This window comes from Bos indicus, chromosome 19, assembly GCF_029378745.1.
Source record: "Bos indicus isolate NIAB-ARS_2022 breed Sahiwal x Tharparkar chromosome 19, NIAB-ARS_B.indTharparkar_mat_pri_1.0, whole genome shotgun sequence".
Taxonomy (NCBI): Eukaryota; Metazoa; Chordata; class Mammalia; order Artiodactyla; family Bovidae; genus Bos; species Bos indicus.
The window spans coordinates 48,624,769-48,641,667 of record NC_091778.1 but is presented as its reverse complement, the minus strand read 5'-3'; the positions used below and the strand labels follow the sequence as shown (position 1 = coordinate 48,641,667).

Below are 16,899 nucleotides of genomic sequence, written 5' to 3'. Positions count from 1 at the left end.
ACAGATGTTCTTCTTAAATGGAAGTCACAGTGTTTTGCGGCATGTGTAATTATATTTATATATATATATACACACACACACACACGCGCGTGTATGTATGGAGGGGGGATGACAATATTTAATATTTCTGTGCTCACATTCCTAAGATGATCTACCTGGGAAAGGCTGAAAGAAGCGCTCCACTGACAGTATCCATGTTGTTGCTTTTTATGCCACCTTTACTGTATTCAATTTCTTTTCCCTATTTTGCTACCCCAACAATCAAGAATATTTCACTACTGTCATTCACCACAATTAACCATTGCAACAGCTTTTGGCTCCAACCCTCAAAATGCCTGAAAATTTATCCCTTTTGTTCACCATATTGTTTTGTTTCCCTCATTCCAGAAATTTTCACTTGTATAAAAATGAAGAAAGGGGCACCTATGAAAAAATGTCCCTTTGCCTAATGATCTTGAACTCAGAATTATGGTCAAGATGTGGGGTGGGTTTTTGTGTGTGTCTTTTGTATTTTTTTCTTTTTTTCTTTTCCTGGAGGGGAGGAGAGAAGACAGTGAAAGACACCCAAATCTTCCTAATATTAATTATCATTGTTTATGTTTGATGAAAACCATTTTAAACATCCTACACCTGGAATAGAACACAGGCTGCAATTGTATCAATGTTCTACACGCTGACGGCAAACCGGAATTATCTTAGCCCTATTTTTTCTTTCCCATCTCACAACCAGACACAATTTGCTTGTTTCTTTCACGTGGGCACTCACTCTGTCTCAAAAAATAGCATATCATAGCTCCTCTCGATTTCCTGTGATAAAATATCTAGCCATGAGCCTTATTAATCTCTTCTTAGACTACGCCTCCTTTCCCAGAGGAATTAACGATATCACTAAAGAACACTTCTGCTGTGAATTTCAACGCCATACAGGCCAACCCACCCTGTACCTTACCTGGCACATTTCACAACTACTTTTATGCTGCATTCTGGAGGCACATTTTGCAACTCGTTCTGCACCACCTTCCCTGCCACGTTTAGCAATCTGCCTGGCATCTCCTCCTGGGGTCCCCGTCATCCGGAGATTCTCTCGGTACCAAATTCCATGACACCTTCGGTGACACCGAAGTGACCGATCCCGGACTCATCCGAAGCCACCCCGAGGGCCACACTGGGAACCAACCTTCCCCACGCCCTCCACACCGGAGGCACTCCGCTGCCCATTTCGCTGCCTCCCCGCTCGCCTCCGCCCCTCTCCCTGGAGCCCGGGCGTCGGAGGCGAACGCCCCTGTCACTGAAGCGACCTTCCTTTCCCGGGCTCCCGCGGTCTCTCACCTGCCGCTCTGAGGGGGGCTCGCTGCACCCCCGGGTCAAGCCCCAGTCCCGGGGGTCTCCGGTGAGGACCGCGCCGCCCGCCGGCGCCGCCCGCGATCCCAGAGCACCTCGCTGCGCTCCGACGCCCGCGGCGGGTTTGCGTCCGGGAAAGGCGCGGCGGGGCCTCCCGGCGGCGAGCGCAGCCCGCGGCGGTCCCCCTGTCAGCGGCGGCGCGGGTGCAGGCTCTCGCCCCTTAGCGCGGCGGCGGCGGCGGCGGGCGACTTGCTCCGCCTCGCGCGCGGCACAGCCGGGAGGTGAGCGCGAGGGGGATGGGAACGGGGGCGGGGCCGCCCAGAGGAGGCACCGAGGGCGGCGGCGGGAGGGCAGCGCCGGTGGCCCCGGGTCCGACGCTCGGAGCGCTCGCAGCTTACCCCGCCGGGAGGGCGGCTCGCACGAGGCGGCTGTGCCAAACGGGCCCCGCCGGAGCAGCGCGCCCTGCAACCCGCGCCCAGCCGGCCGCTCGCTAACGCCGCCGCCGCGCCGGGGGCGTCGCACCCTCCGAGGCCGCCCGCAGCCCCGCCCCCTCCGGGCCGGGGTGGGGAGGAGCGCGAGCGCGAAGGGAGAGCGCGTGCGTGGGGGCGCGTGCGTGGTGGAGCGCGCGCGCCCCCGCCCCCTCCACCGTTTGGGGGTGGGGAGTGGCGAGGAGAGAGAGCCGAGACCGAACCCGTCTCTGCGCCGAGAGGCTGGGTCCTGGTTCTGCCGGTCTGTGAGGTCCGGGCATTTCTGTTTCCTCAGGGGGCTTTGACTGGCGGGGTCGTGGGCATTCAGTGGGGAAGAGGGGAGGGCAGCTCAATAGCAGACAAGGCCCGGGATGGTTCGGCTCCACCCCCCGAGTGATGTCACTCTCGAGGTGCTGCTGCTGTCACGTGCGCCCACTTCTGGGCCTGTCCTGCTGCTTTGATGGCCAGAACGGTCCTCTAGATTTCCCCCCACTTAAGTCACCTCATACACATGTCGCTCCTAGAATCTTTGAGTCCCACAGCTGTCAGTTCTTCTTTCCCTGTTATTCAGTTGTAGTCTGTAGACAGCTTCAAATTGCTGTCTGAAGTCAACTGGTGCAGGAAACAATGAAGTGCAAAACCAGGAATGGAGGGGAGAGAAAGAGAAGAGAGATCTATTTTCTAGAATCATTGCTGAAATTCACCAACCGCAGCTTGAGAGCCTGAGGTGAAGTTGTGACGCCGATTCTGTCACTGCCTGGTTGGACAAGAAGTAATGTAGTTACAGCTAGTAGGCCAGGCACGGAAAGCCACCGCAGTAAAGCCTCCTTGAGGTCCTACTTCCCTCACTTGACTCTACCTAGATCTTCTCCTTACTCTTTCTTTCTCTTAGAGCAGCAATTGCTGTCTCATAGAGCAGCAATTCAACTGTGGAAGATATCTGGACATAAATCTGTTGGCATGCTGTAAAATGATGCAAAGCTATCACTATTACCAGTCTTGCCTGGCTAGTCTTCTGTTCCATGAACTGAGATGACTTTTCCTGGTCATCTGTTTCCTAATGAGACACCAGGATTGGAAATTGATGCACCAGATTAACTTCAGTCAAGCAAACTGTGTCTGTGGTGTTTCTGCCATAGAGAGGTTTGGTGCTCACTCCTGTCCAACTCTTTGTGACCCCATGGACTATAGCCCACCAGGCTCATCTGTCCATTTGATTTTCTAGGCAAGAATATGGAGTGGCTAGCCATTTCTTCCTGTAGGGTATCTTCTTGACCCAGGAATCTGAACCTGCCCCTTTTGTGTCTCCTGCATTGCAGGAGGTTTCTTTATCATTGAGCCACCTGGGGAGCCCAGAGAGTTTTGGCAACAGTCCTTTAATCTGCTTCCTCCAGGATTTTCTTTGTGTTTTTTCTTTTCAAAGTTGTTGTTAATTTCAGAATAATGAAAGAAATATGAAGCCATGTGCAACAGCTAGTGTCTACAGTGAGTTCTTAAAAAGTCAGAGCTAGAGCAGCTTTAAATACTACAGCTAAACTGGCAAGATGAAGGATTGGTATATGGGATCTTTTGGTGATAACTACAAAAAGTTAGATTGCTCTAACTAAAACCTATTTATCTATGGTGATAGAGGCAGAGTGGTGATTACTTCAGAGGAATTGACTAAGAAGGGGGCAGGAGGGAGTCTTCTGGGTTGCTGGAAATGCTCACTATCTTAGTCTAGTTAATGATTACAAGGGTTAATGTTGGTGCAAAAAGATTGGTGGGCTTTACTGTATCTCTAAAATTTTGGAGTTTTGTAAAAATAGTATACACCAAAGAGGCATTACAACAGTATCACGATGGAAGTCTGGAAACCTGGCCTTGAATCTCAATGTCACTTACTACTTCCCAGCCTATGTGACCTTGAGCAAGTCTGAGACTTGTTTTTCTTCATCTAATACGGGCCTGGAGTAGGAAATGGCAACCCACTCCAGTATTCTGGCCTGGAAAATTCCATGGATAGAGCAGCCTGGCGGGCTACAGTCTATGGGGTCAAAAAGAGTTGGACACGACTGAGTGTGCACGCAGGCATCTAATATGGGTGATGTTACCTCACAGGATGGTTGGGAAGGTTAAGTAAAATTATGTTTGAAAAGTACTTACCACAGAACCTGGTATAAAATAAGTGCTCAGGAAGCTTTAGCTATTGTTCTGTTATTCTTGCACTCAAATTTACCCTATTTAATTCTCTTTGGGTCTTTTTTATTTATTTTAAAGACTACTTTGATTGTAAGCCTTTGCCTGTGAGTTTCACTGAGCTAATAACATTCCTTTCCCCCAAGAAATAACAAAAGGCAGTCAGGGGTGTAATGTGTTGGTTTTCAAACTAGTTCAGGTGGCGGCACTCAGAAATTATGGTGCTTATTGTGGAACACCATGAAATATTGTTAGATTGAATCCTGCCATATGAACTTGACACAATTTTACCAGCATTAAATCTGGCTATATTATGTTTGTGCAGATCTCCCCCATACTAAAAAAAAATAATGTATTTTTAAGAAATAATGCATCTGTGTTTTTCCTTTGAAATTTGTCTGCAACTTTTCACTAGAAAAACCCAAAGTTTAATAACAGTTCACAAAATGAAAACCTTTAGATCCATTCTTCCTGGAAATTAGAAAAACACTGTACTTGTTCAATTTTAGCAGCAGAGCTCTTTATTGGGAGTTTCCCACAGTAAGCTCTAATAACTCTAACCCACAGGGTCTCTTGCTCTGATGAAGTGAGTAACTCTGACTCACTATCCTCATCATACTTCCAAAGATCAGTCTCCATTTCCTTTGGCTGACCTTTCCAAGATCCCTTGTTCACACTGAGCAATGCCAGTGTCCACTGGAATGAACTTAGTCTTTCGCTGTTTAGATCATCTAACATGATTCTAGTCAGCCAGTTTTCCTCCACATAGGTCTTGCAATGTGCTGCCATGCTCTTAACTTTGTGGCAGAAACAATCTGTCCTTGCTGGAGGAAGGAGTGGGGTACAGTAGGGATGGGGAGCAGCACTGAAGAGAGAAGCCACCTGTGTTCTCAACTCCTCACCCTGGGTTCCCTTTTCTGTCACTAATACCTGCAATCCTGAGAATGCTAATTTTTTTTTACCTATTAAAACTCCATTCTAATCAAGATGGTAACTTAGTCTATGACTTAATGTATGCCGTGTAAAAGGAACCTGCAAATAACTGTCCATAAAGTGACCCAACCATACTATATACCTCCCAACTTGCCAGGCCATCTATAGCAGGGGTCCCAACTTCTGGGCAGAGAAGGCAATGGCAACCCACTCCAGTGTTCTTGCCTGGAGAATCCCAGGGACGGCAGAGCCTGGTGGGCTGCCATCTGTGGGGTCGCACAGAGTCGGACACAACTGAAGTGACTTAGCAGTAGCAGCAGCAGCCAACCTCTGGGATCTAATGCCTGATGCTCTGAGGTGGAGCTGATGTAATAATAATGGAAATAAAATGAACAATAAATGTAATGTGCTTAAATCATCCCCAAACCATCCCCCCACCCCCACCCTGGTCCATGGAAAAATTCTTTTCCATGAAACAGATTCCTGGTGCCGAAAAGGTTGGGTACTGCTGATCTATACCATTCAAAGTGAACTTCCTTGCTCTATCAACTCTGCACAGTTACTCACCTCTGCATATGGCATAGGTCTTCCCCATACCTCCAAATCTCTTAAGTAAACCACCAGGCCTGCCTTTAACTCCCTACTATTCAGTCATAACTCCACCATTGTTGATTGATTGCCTGTTGTTCAATCACTGGGCTTCCCTGGTGGCTCAGCTGGTAAAGAATCGGCCTGCAATGCAGGAGACCTGGGTTCGATCCCTGGATTTGGGAAGATTCCCTGGAGAAAGGAACAGCTACCCACCCCCTCATTCTGGCCTGGAGAATTCCATGGAGTATCCATGGGGTTGCAAAGAGTCGGACAGGACTGAGAGACTTTCACTTTTCAGTCACTAAGTCGTGACTGACTCTTTGCAACCCCATGGACTACAGCATGCCAGGCTCCTGTGTCCTTCACTGTCTCCCAGAGTTTGCTCAACTTCATGTCCATTGAGTCGGTGATGCTCCCAGTACCTACTGGCTGCAAATACTTTACTAAATGCCTTGTACATACTACCTCATTTAATTCTCACAGCATCCTATCAGGTGAGTAGTATTATCTCAGTTTTCTAGATAAGGGTGCTAGAGAGGCTCTGAGAAGTTAGTTAAGTCAAGGTCACACTGAATGGCTGGCAGAGTCCCAGTCTGAACCCAAACGTACACCTTTATCAGTTAACCTCAGGATATAAGATGCGAATGAGAACACAGAATACAATATCTTTTAAAATGTGAACCAGGGACTTCCCTGGTGGTACACTGTTAAAGCATTCACTTTCCAATGCTGGGGACATGAATTCAATCCCTGGTGGCAGGGGAGAGACTAAGATTCCACACCTTGGAGCAGCTAAGCAGATGCACTGTAACTAGAGAAGCCCCCATGGGCACCACAACCAAAGAAAGCCTGCACATCACAGCTAAGAAGTCACATGCCGCAGTGAAGGTGAAAGAGCCCGCGTGTCACACCTAAACCCTGGCGAGGCCAAATAAATAAATAAATATCTTTAAAAAATAATCGAATAGAGTAGACCTGAGCAAGGAGGGACCAGTAATAATCATTTGGTTAAGAAGATGCTATTAATATCATTTAAGGAGGTAAAGAAGAAGACAACTATAGTCAAGAATTGTGGCAGTAAAGATGGAAAGAAACAATTCCAACGGCCATTGCATGGGAAGAATTAACAGACCTTTCTGAATAACTGGGGGCTTCCCAGGCGGCATTACTGGTAAAGGATCCACCTACCAATGCAGGAGATGCGGGTTCAATTCCTGGGTGGGGAAGATCCCATGGAGTAAAGGGAATGGCACCTCACTCCAATATTCTTGCCTGGAAAATTCTATGCACAAAGCAGTCTGGGGGGCTACAGTCCATGGGGCCACACAGAGTCAGACATGATGGAGCGACTGAGCACTACTGCTATTATTTCTGAATAACTGAACGCAGAGGGTAAAGAACAGGGAGAAATCAAAATACAACGAGGCGACAAGACTGTCTAGAAGGCTGCTCCCTGTGACAGAAGCATAGGAGGCAGAAGGATTGGTGTATAGAAGAAAGAGATGGTTTTGGCATACTTTGGGTTTGTAGTAGTTTTCTTACTGCTTTTGAGTTACAAATCACTTCTTTTGAGAATCTGACAGAATCAGTGGATCCTTTTTTCAGAGGAAAAAAATGTATTTGTACTTGGACATGTTATACAATTTGTAATGGACACCCATGGAATTGACTGCCAGAGAGCTCTTGATGCCAGCTGGGCACTTTAAGGCCCTTTTTGGAATGTTTGTACTTTACATCCAAAGGATCAAGTCAATCTCTCCCTAGTAGCTGAAGCTATGGGTACTGTTAACTAATGTTTTTCCTAACCCATGAGCCTGGAAAACAGAGAATACTCAAATACATTTGAGCTCATGGATTCATCACACTCCAATCCTTGGATCCCAGGACATTTGTTGAAATTCCTCCATGGCTATGCTTGTTTGAGCCACATTTCCACCATTTATATATGAAGTCCAATTAATTACAGGTTGAATATATAGGCTCAGGTGGAAATTCCTGGTTTAAGATAATGGAAAATCACCCAAGTGGAAATTGTCAGTAGAGAGTTGGAATTTAGGTGAGAAAAGGAAGATAGTAAATACTCAGGGAGAGGAAATATAGCAGGTGTGTAAGAGCATGGACCCTGGACCCAGACTGACTGCACTCAAATCCTAACTCAACAGTCTATTGGGTTGACCAATAAATTCATTCTGGTTTTTCCGTAAGATGTATTGAAAAATCTGAACAAACTTTTTAGCCTACCTAATAGTAAATGCATGACCATAAGCAAGTTATTCTACATTTCTAGATTTCAAGATATTCACCTGTGAATTGGGCTTTGAAAACTACACCTACTTTATAGGGTTGATGTGAGGCTTAAGTTGATACAGGTAGAAGTACCTGGTCCATAGAAAGTCTCTGTCAACTGTTATCATTCAATGTAACAGGCCTGTGCCTAGATATTTCACATGTTATTTTATTTGCTCTAATCCTCATTAGAGCAAATAAAATAACATGTGAAATGATTCCAATCAGAGGATTGGAATTATTATGCCCATTTTACTAGATGAAAACATTGTGACTCAGAATGATTTGCCCCAGATCCCACAGTAAGTGACAAAATCCAAATTAAAATACAGATATAGAATATTTGAATAAAAAATGAAAAGGAAGATTTTCATTACAATTAATAGCACATGCTACCTAAGAATTAATGTGTGTGTATATATATATATGTGTGTGTATACTAATTATGGGAGTTGGTGATGGACAGGGAGGCCTGGCGTGCTGCGATTCATGGGGTCGCAAATAGTCGGACACGACTGAGCGACTGAACTGAACTGATACTAATTATGTGTATATATTTATTCAGCAGCTATCTCCTGTGGCATCTATCTCATATAGATGCTAAATACATGTTTGTGAATTAAATTTTTTAAATAATCAAGATCTGTAAAAAGGAGAGGATGAAAATACTACTCTTACCACCATAAGCATTCTAATCCATGTACGATTTTGCATATTAAAATAAAAAATTGGCCCTGTGGAAAATACCATTTCTCATGATTTTATATCTAGCTTTAATCACCCTTTGACATAGAGTCCACCCATAACATAGAGTCCAGTCCACTCTATGTTATGGACAAGCTAGCATTTGTGGCCCTACAGAACTGAGGACACGGCTCTGGATCTAGTTGACCTTTCAACCAAACTTCCTCAAAGAACCCTCATCTTATTGCCGTGCCCTTTGTATTTTTAAGATTTTATTTATTTCTTTGGTTGTGGCTGCCCTGGGTCTTTGTTGCTGTGCGCAGGCCCTCTCTAGTTATGATGAGCAGGGGCTACTCTGTAGCTGCAGTGTGCAGGCTTCTCTCTGCAGTGGCTGCAGTTGCAGAGCACAGTCTCTAGGGTACACAGCCTTAGTTGCCCTGCAGGATGGGGAATCTTCCTAGACCAGGGATCAAACCCTTGTCCTCTGCACTGGCAGACAGATCCTTAATCACTGGACCACCAGGAAAGTCCACCATGCCCTTTCAGTTTGTTACAACTTGAAACTCTGAAAATACATTTACCATTTAAAATTAGACACCCAGGTGGGAAGGAGCTTCAAGAGGAAGGGGACATATGTATACTTACGACTGATTCATGTTGAGGTATGGCAGAGGCTAACAGTACTGTGAAGCGATTATCTTTAAGTTAAACATAAATACAAAAAATAAACAATAAAAAATGTTTTAAATAAAATCAGACACCCTCGTTTATGGTTGAACCTTGAGGAATGCCTTTATTTGGGGAAAGGGAAGTCAGCAAAGGACACAGAAGCAACAGGCCGAAAGCACATCTGTTTGTGTTTTAGGCACAGACCTCTTCCTTCTCTACAGAGCTTGAAGGTACTTAGTACTGATAATGTAAATTCAACGAAAGACACTGGGAAGGGAAAAGGAGTATAAGTTCCACTCGGAACTCTCTAAGAGTGAACCCCTATTTTATTTCCTCCCCATTCCTACCCAATTTCTTAATACAATCCTGTTAACATATACAAAAACCAATTATGAAAAAATTAAATGCATGCATATTCCAAGAACATTTTCCCTCAAAAGAGCTGAAAATAGTATTCAGTTGCTATTTCAAATCATGTTTAAGATATGATCTTTGATAAAGTATTTCCAGCATATAGTATATTTTCTAATTTTGTCCTAACATCTACCTGACCAAGGATAGTGTCCCTGCTTTATATGTGGCTAATGATTCCACCTTTGCTCAATTGTATTACATTAAGGAAATATATCTTCTTAATTTTCCACACTTTATTGTGACCCACACAGTCATAGGCTTTGGCATAGTCAATAAAGCAGAAATAGATGTTTTTCTGGAACTCTCTTGCTTTTTCGATGATCCAGCAGATGTTGACAATTTGATCTCTGGTTCCTCTGCCTTTTCTAAAACCAGCTTGCACATCTGGAAGTTTACGGTTCACGTATTGCTGAAGCCTGGCTTGGAGAATTTTGAGCATTACTTTACTAGCATGTGAGATTAATGCAATTGTGCTATAGTTTGAGCATTCTTTGGAGAAGGCAATGGCACCCCACTCCAGTACTCTTGCCTGGCAAATTCCATGGACGGAAGAGCCTGGTAGGCTGCAGTCCATGGGGTCGCTAGGAGTTGGACACGACTGAGCGACTTCACTTTCACTTTTCACTTTCCTGCATTGGAGAAGGAAATGGCACCCCACTCCAGTGTTCTTGCCTGGAGAATCCCAGGGACGGGGGAGCCTGGTAGGCTGCCGTCTATGGGGTCACACAGAGTCGGACATGACTGAAGTGACTTAGCATAGCATTGAGCATTCTTTCGCATTGCCTTTCTTTGGGATTGGAATAAAAACTGACCTTTTCCAGTCCTGTGGCCACTGCTGAATTTTCCAGATTTGTTGGCATATTGAGTGCAGCACTTTCACAGCATCATCTTTAATTCTGAAAGAGATGGGACCACCTGACCTGCCTCTTGAGAAACCTATGTGCAGGTCAGGAAGCAACAGTTAGAACTGGACATGGAACAACAGACTGGTTCCAAATAGGAAAAGGAGTATGTCAAGGCTGTATATTGTCACCCTGCTTATTTAACTTATATATAGAGTACATCATGAGAAACGCTGGGCTGGAAGAAGCACAAGCTGGAATCAGGATTGCCAGGAGAAATATCAAAAACTTCAGATATGCAGATGATACCACCCTTATGGCAGAAAGTAAAGAGGAACTCAAAAGCCTCTTGATGAAAGTGAAAGTGGAGAGTGAAAAAGTTTGCTTACAGCTCAACATTCAGAAAACTAAGATCATGGCATCTGGTCCCATCACTTCATGGCAAATAGATGGGAAAACAGTGGAAACAGTGTCAGACTTTACTTTTTTGGGCTCCAAAATCACTGCAGATGGTGATTGCAGCCATGAAATTAAAAGACACTTACTCCTTGGAAGGAAAGTTATGACCAACCTAGACAGCATATTCAAAAGCAGAGACATTACTTTGCCAACAAAGGTTCGTCTAGTCAAGGCTATGGATTTTCCTGTGGTCATGTATGGATGTGAGAGTTGGACTGTGAAGAAAGCTGAGCGCCGAAGAATTGATGCTTTTGAACTGTGGTGTTGAGAAGACTCTTGAGAGTCCCTTGGCCCAGCAAGGAGATCCAACCAGTCCATCCTAAAGGAGATCAGTCCTGGATGTTCATTGGAAGGACTGATGCTGAAGCTGAAACTCCAATACTTTGGCCACCTCATGTGAAGAGTTGACTCATTGGAAAAGACCCTCATGCTGGGAGGGATTGAGGGAAGGAAGAGAATGGGACGACAGAGAATGAGGTGGCTGGATGGCATCACCAACTCAATGGACATGAGTTTGGGTAAATTCCGGGAGTTGGTGATGGACAGGGAGGCCTGGCGTGCTGCAATTCATGGGGTCGAAAAGAGTCGACACGACTGAACTGAACTGAACTGAACTGATTTTCTTAATTGGGAGGCTTCCCTGGTAGCTCACCTGGTAAAGAATCCACTTGCAATGCTGGAGACCCTGGTTTAGTTCCCGGGTCGAGACAATCCCTTGGAGAAGGGATAGGCTATCCACTCCAGTATTCTTGGACTTCCCTGGTGGCTCAGATGGTAAAGAATCTACCTGCAAGGCGGGAGACCTGGGTTCGACCCCATCCCCTGGAGGAGGGCATAGCAACCCACTCCAGTATTCTTGCTTGGAGAATCCCCTGGACAGAGGAGCCTGGCAGGCTACAGTCCTTGGGGTCACAAAGAGTTGGACACGACTGAGCGACTAAGCACACAGCATGCTTCTTATTACTAGTATCAGTGTTTCCATTTTCTACTCGTATTTATAAATAGTGATAAAGATGCAATAAAATGTTCAAATAATTGCATAAACAAATATTGAATACGATGCTGCTGCTGGAAATAAACTCTTGATTGGTAGGCTGTTCCACTGTGTAAGAGCTTAAAATGTTCATTCATGTGCAAATACATGAATGTCACAATTCAATGTATTGAAAAATGACTGAGGAATCACACTGTGTAAGAAAGTTTGAGTTGATCCAGAGTTAAAACAGTGAACATTTTACACTCGTAGTTGAAACATTTTTTTTTTAGGACAACATGCTAAAGAAATTACCAAACTGTCACCACTGAGGGTATTTATCGTGCCGAAACACAAAGATGATGCCACTGACCCCCTACTAGTAAGACATGAAGTTGTAGTTGATTCTCCAGTATTGTATGGGTTTTATTGAATCTGCCACATCCCCTCACTCAAAGCACCTAAGTAGTTGCCAGTTAGTTAAATATTAAGAGAGACCATCAGTAACCAAGGGAGAATGACTGGTGTAAAGAGAATGACCACACCATCATGGTTTAGTACCACAGCCCTTATCAGTGAGCTATGACTGAGAAAAAAGGTAAGAATGCAGTAGAGTTGTGTAAGTTGTCAATGTTTTCTTCATATAATGGAGCATACAATTTCTTTTTAATCAAAAGAGGTCTTAGATAAATTATTTTTAATGATTTCTATCGGAGTATAGTTGATTTACAATATTGTGTTAGTTTCCGCTGTACAGCAAAGTGAGTCAGTTATACATATATCCACTCTTTAAAATTCTTTTCCCATATAGGAAAAGGTCATTACACTAGGTCATTACATAGTACTGAGTAGAGTTCCCTGTTCTATACAACAGATTCTTATTTGTTATCCATTTATATCAAGTGGTATGTATATGTCAGTCACAATCTCCCAATTTACTCCTTTCTCCCTCGCTTCTTTTCCCACTTGGTAACCATAGGTTTGTTTTCTACATCTGTGACTCTATTTCTGTTTTGTAAGTAAGTTCATTTGCACCAAGGAAATGTTTTTTTAATATAAGGGAATTACAGCTTTGTTGATGTGAAATTTGGAGATGTTTTAATTATTGAAAAGAGGTGGGAGACAGAAAAGGCAAGGGAAATGAAGGTTTTGACTGGACCTGAAACTCCAGAAACAGTTCCTCTAGGTTTAGGCAACCTGACACACACAGTGAAAAGAACAAAATCAAGTAAAGAATCAGAGTTCAGTAGAGGAAAAGGAAAGGGGGCATTTAATGTTATGCTACCAACCTGGTGATTGTAATGCAGCTTCATTTGTGTGAAACTCTGCTCTCTGACAATCTCATCTATCTGAAGTACAGCAAGGAACCAGGGAAATAAAGGAGATGGAAAAAGACCTCTGCAAAAACAAAATAGAGCTCACCGAAGTCCATGCCCTAGAGATCATGCCCATTACTCCTAGGGATTTATCGAAGCCCTTTCTCAGAGGCTATTAATTTTTACTTGGATTCGATTCTAAGCGACCTGGCAATCTGGTTTCCAAACTCATAAAAAATTAAAAGCAGTAAACTAGAAGAGGGAGGAGAAACTATCCCATGTAGACACGCAGATAGCAGTGAGAAGAGAAGGCTGCAGGTCTGTAAGCAGGGTAGAGATGAAAAGAGGCATAAATATCGACTTAATGATCAAAAAGCATAGCAATTTAGTGCCTTTAACACAGGGTAAAAGAGTTCCACGTGCCTCCATAGGGCTTGGGGAAGAAAAATTTTCTATCTGAGTCTGTATGAGTCCTGAGTAATCGAGAAAATTAGATTATATTCAGTATACAGCCTTTCTCAGAGTTATGCAGCACTCAACTTTATGTAAACAGTTCCACAAGGCACATAGTCAGGTTCTGAAGATATAAGAGATTTTATATCACGTTGAGAAGTGCAAAGAAGTCAAGTGTGTCGGACTTTCCTGGTGCTCTAGTTGTTAAGAATCCCCCTTGCAATGCAGGGGATGAGGGTTTGAACCCTGGTTGGGGAACTAAGATCCCACATGCCTTGGAGCAATGAAGCCTCCACACGGCAACTACTGAGCCCGTGTGCCACAACTAGAGAGCTCAGGCATTACAAGGAAAGATCCTGCGTGACGTAGTGAAGATCCCACATGCCACAACTAAGACCCGATGCAGCCAAATAAATACATAAATAAATATTTTTTAAAAAGTCAAGTGTGTAGATGAACACCACAGAGTAAGCATGCAAGGCCAGAAATGGTCAGTTTAAGGCGATAATGGCCTTCCATGGTCAGCCTTGCATGACTTCTGTCCCCACGCAGATTGTCACTGCATTAACTCAAATGTGACACTGCCATTTGTTTGTTCACAGTTTTGTTACTTTCTGTTGTTGTGTGTTGTTGTTTAGTTGCAAAGTCGTGTTCAACTCTTTGTTACCCCATGGACTGTAGCCCACCAGGCCCCATGGGATTTTCCAGGCAAGAATACTGGAGTAGGTTGCCATTTCCTTCTCCAGGGGATCTTCCCAAACTAGGTATTGAACCCATGTCTCCTGCATGGCAGGAGGATTCTTTATCACTAAGTTACCTGGGAAGCCCTTTGTTACTTTCTGCTGCTGCTGCTAAGTCGCTTCAGTTGTGTCCGACTCTGTGCGACCCCATGGACTGCAGCCTACCAGGCTCCTCCGTCCATGGGATTTTCCGGGAAACAGTACTGGAGCGGGGTGCCATTTCCTTCTCCAATGCATGAAAGTGGAAAGTGAAAGTGAAGTCGCTCAGTCATGTCTGACTCTTAGTGACCCCATGGACCGCAGCCTACCAGGCTCCTCCGTCCATGGGGTTTTCCGGGCAACAGTACTGGAGTGGGGGGCCATTGCCTTCTCCCTTGTTACTTTCTAATCATATCCAAAAAGTCAGGGAGCTGGATCCCACAAGCCACAACTAAGAGTTCACATGCTGCGTGTAAAGATCCTTCATGCCCCAACGAAGATAGACTTGTGTGCCACAACTAAGACCCAGTGCAACCAAATAAATAAATAGTTTTAAAACAATTTAAAAAAACAGGATACAAAGTTGTATATGTAGCATAATCTGTACAGTGTACAGAACACATAGAAGATAAGAAGCTCTCCCTAATAATGGCCACCAAAAAGGTTTTTAAACCTAGGAAAAAACTGTATGTGCAATACCCTCATAAAGAAAACTACAAATATCCACTGAAGGAAAATTTTAAACTGCACAAATGAAAAGACATACCATGCAACCAGATGGGAAGACTCATGCTATTGTAAAGATGCCGTTTTACCCAAATAATTTACTAAATCAGTGCAATTCCAATCAAATTTATAATAGGATTGTTAATGAAACTGACATGCTAATTCTAAAATTCATCTGGAAGAATGCACACTTAAGAATAGCTAGGTATTTTTTTAAGTGTAATGAGAGGCCTCTTCCTGCCAGATATCAAAATATGTAATCACATAAAAGTGTGGTAATGGATCACAAATTTTAAAAAATAGATTACTGATGGATTCCCTGGTGGCCCAATAGTTAAGACTCTGCACTCCCAATGCAGAGGTCACGGTTTCCCATCCCTGGTCAGGGAACTAAGATCCCACATGCCACATGACATAACCCCCCCAAAAAAAGTTATAAAAATAGATTAATGAAAGGGAATAGATCATCAAATCCTGATACAACCGTATGTGGGAGACATTTCAAAATAATTGAAAATAGGTGTTGAGACAATTGATTATCCATTTTTAAAAATTATTTATCTATTTGTTTGTTTTTGGCTGTGCTGGGCCTTCATTGCTGCTCTGACTTTTCTGTTTGCAGAGTGCAGGGCCGGGGGCGGGCTCCTCTGTAGTTGAGGTGCACAGGCTGCTTATTGCCGTGGCTTCTGTTATTGTGAAGCATGGGCTCCAGGGCACAGGGGCTTCGGTAGTTGCTGTGAGTGGGCTCAGTAGCTGTGGCTCCCAAGCTCTAGAGCAGAGTCTCAGTAGTTGTGGCACAGAGACTTAGTTGCTCCATTGCGTGTGGGATTTTCCCACATCAGGGATCAAAGCCATGTCTTCTGCATTGACAAGCAGATTCTTTATCACTGAGCCACCAGGGAAGCCCCTGGTTATCTGTTAAACTAACAAACAAAAGACATGTTTCTTATATCACAATATTCAAAAATAAATTAATTCTTCACCTTCCCAGAAACCGGCACAGTCAAGGTCAAGGACTGACGAGACAACAGCCTGCAAGGTTTAATGTTATCCAGTGTTGTTGGGCAAACAAGGAAATAAAGGAGAATGGTGAAAGCAGACTTCTCTCATTTGGAGGAGGGAGTTGCAAACATGGAAAGTGAGAAGCCCATAATGAACTCTGTAATTTTGGATTGGAGGAATTTGTGTGAACTCAAAGTTTTACATATCTGTGTTCTAATTTGGATGCTTGTGTTAAAGTTCTATAGGAGCATGTCCTTGTTTTTAGGAAATGTACACTGAAGTATTTAGAGGTTAGGGCTTCATGTCCACAATGGATCAGATGCCTCAAATGGTTCAAGGAAAAAAAAAAAAAACTGTATGTATATAACATATATGTAGGGTGGGGAAACAGAGAGAAGAGAAGAAGCAAATGTAATGAAATGATAACAATTGGGGAATCAAGGTGAACAGGTTATGGAAGTTCATGATGCTACCCTTGCAACTTTTCAGTGAGTTTGAAATTATTTCAAAATAAAAAGTTGTAAAAATAATTTCCAGATGTATCGAAATCTAAGTAATCCTCCTTCGTAGGATCTGTGCCCCCAAGTATCTCACATATACACAAAGATGTGCATGTATGAGTTCATATTTAGAAATCATAATGAGAAAATGTAGGAAATATGCATCAGTAGGGAATGGTTAAATAAATTATAGTTAAACATTCCATGGAATGTTGTGCAGGCATAAAAGAGAATAAGGTAGATTTACTTGTACTGACAATGTACTGACGTGGAAAGATCTCCAGGATGTATTGAAAGGAATAGCAAGTGACAAACCAAGAGGTAGAGTATGATCCCATTTGTGGTT

General features: G+C 43.8%; 1 protein-coding gene across 6 annotated transcripts in view; it reads right to left on the bottom strand.

The window, feature by feature from the left end:
• Positions 1–1,839, bottom strand: part of TANC2 (tetratricopeptide repeat, ankyrin repeat and coiled-coil containing 2) — a 364,370-nt gene extending 362,531 nt beyond the window's left edge. For 4 of the 6 annotated variants that reach the window (XM_019981631.2, XM_019981633.2, XM_019981635.2 and 1 more), the window contains exon 1: positions 1,330–1,838. The gene's annotated coding sequence lies outside the window, so the exon portion shown is untranslated. Of the gene's footprint in view, positions 1–1,329 lie in introns of all 6 variants that reach the window. The other 2 variants (XM_019981630.2, XM_019981634.2) reach the window with 1 other exon arrangement.
• Positions 1,840–16,899: the final 15,060 nt, after the last annotated feature.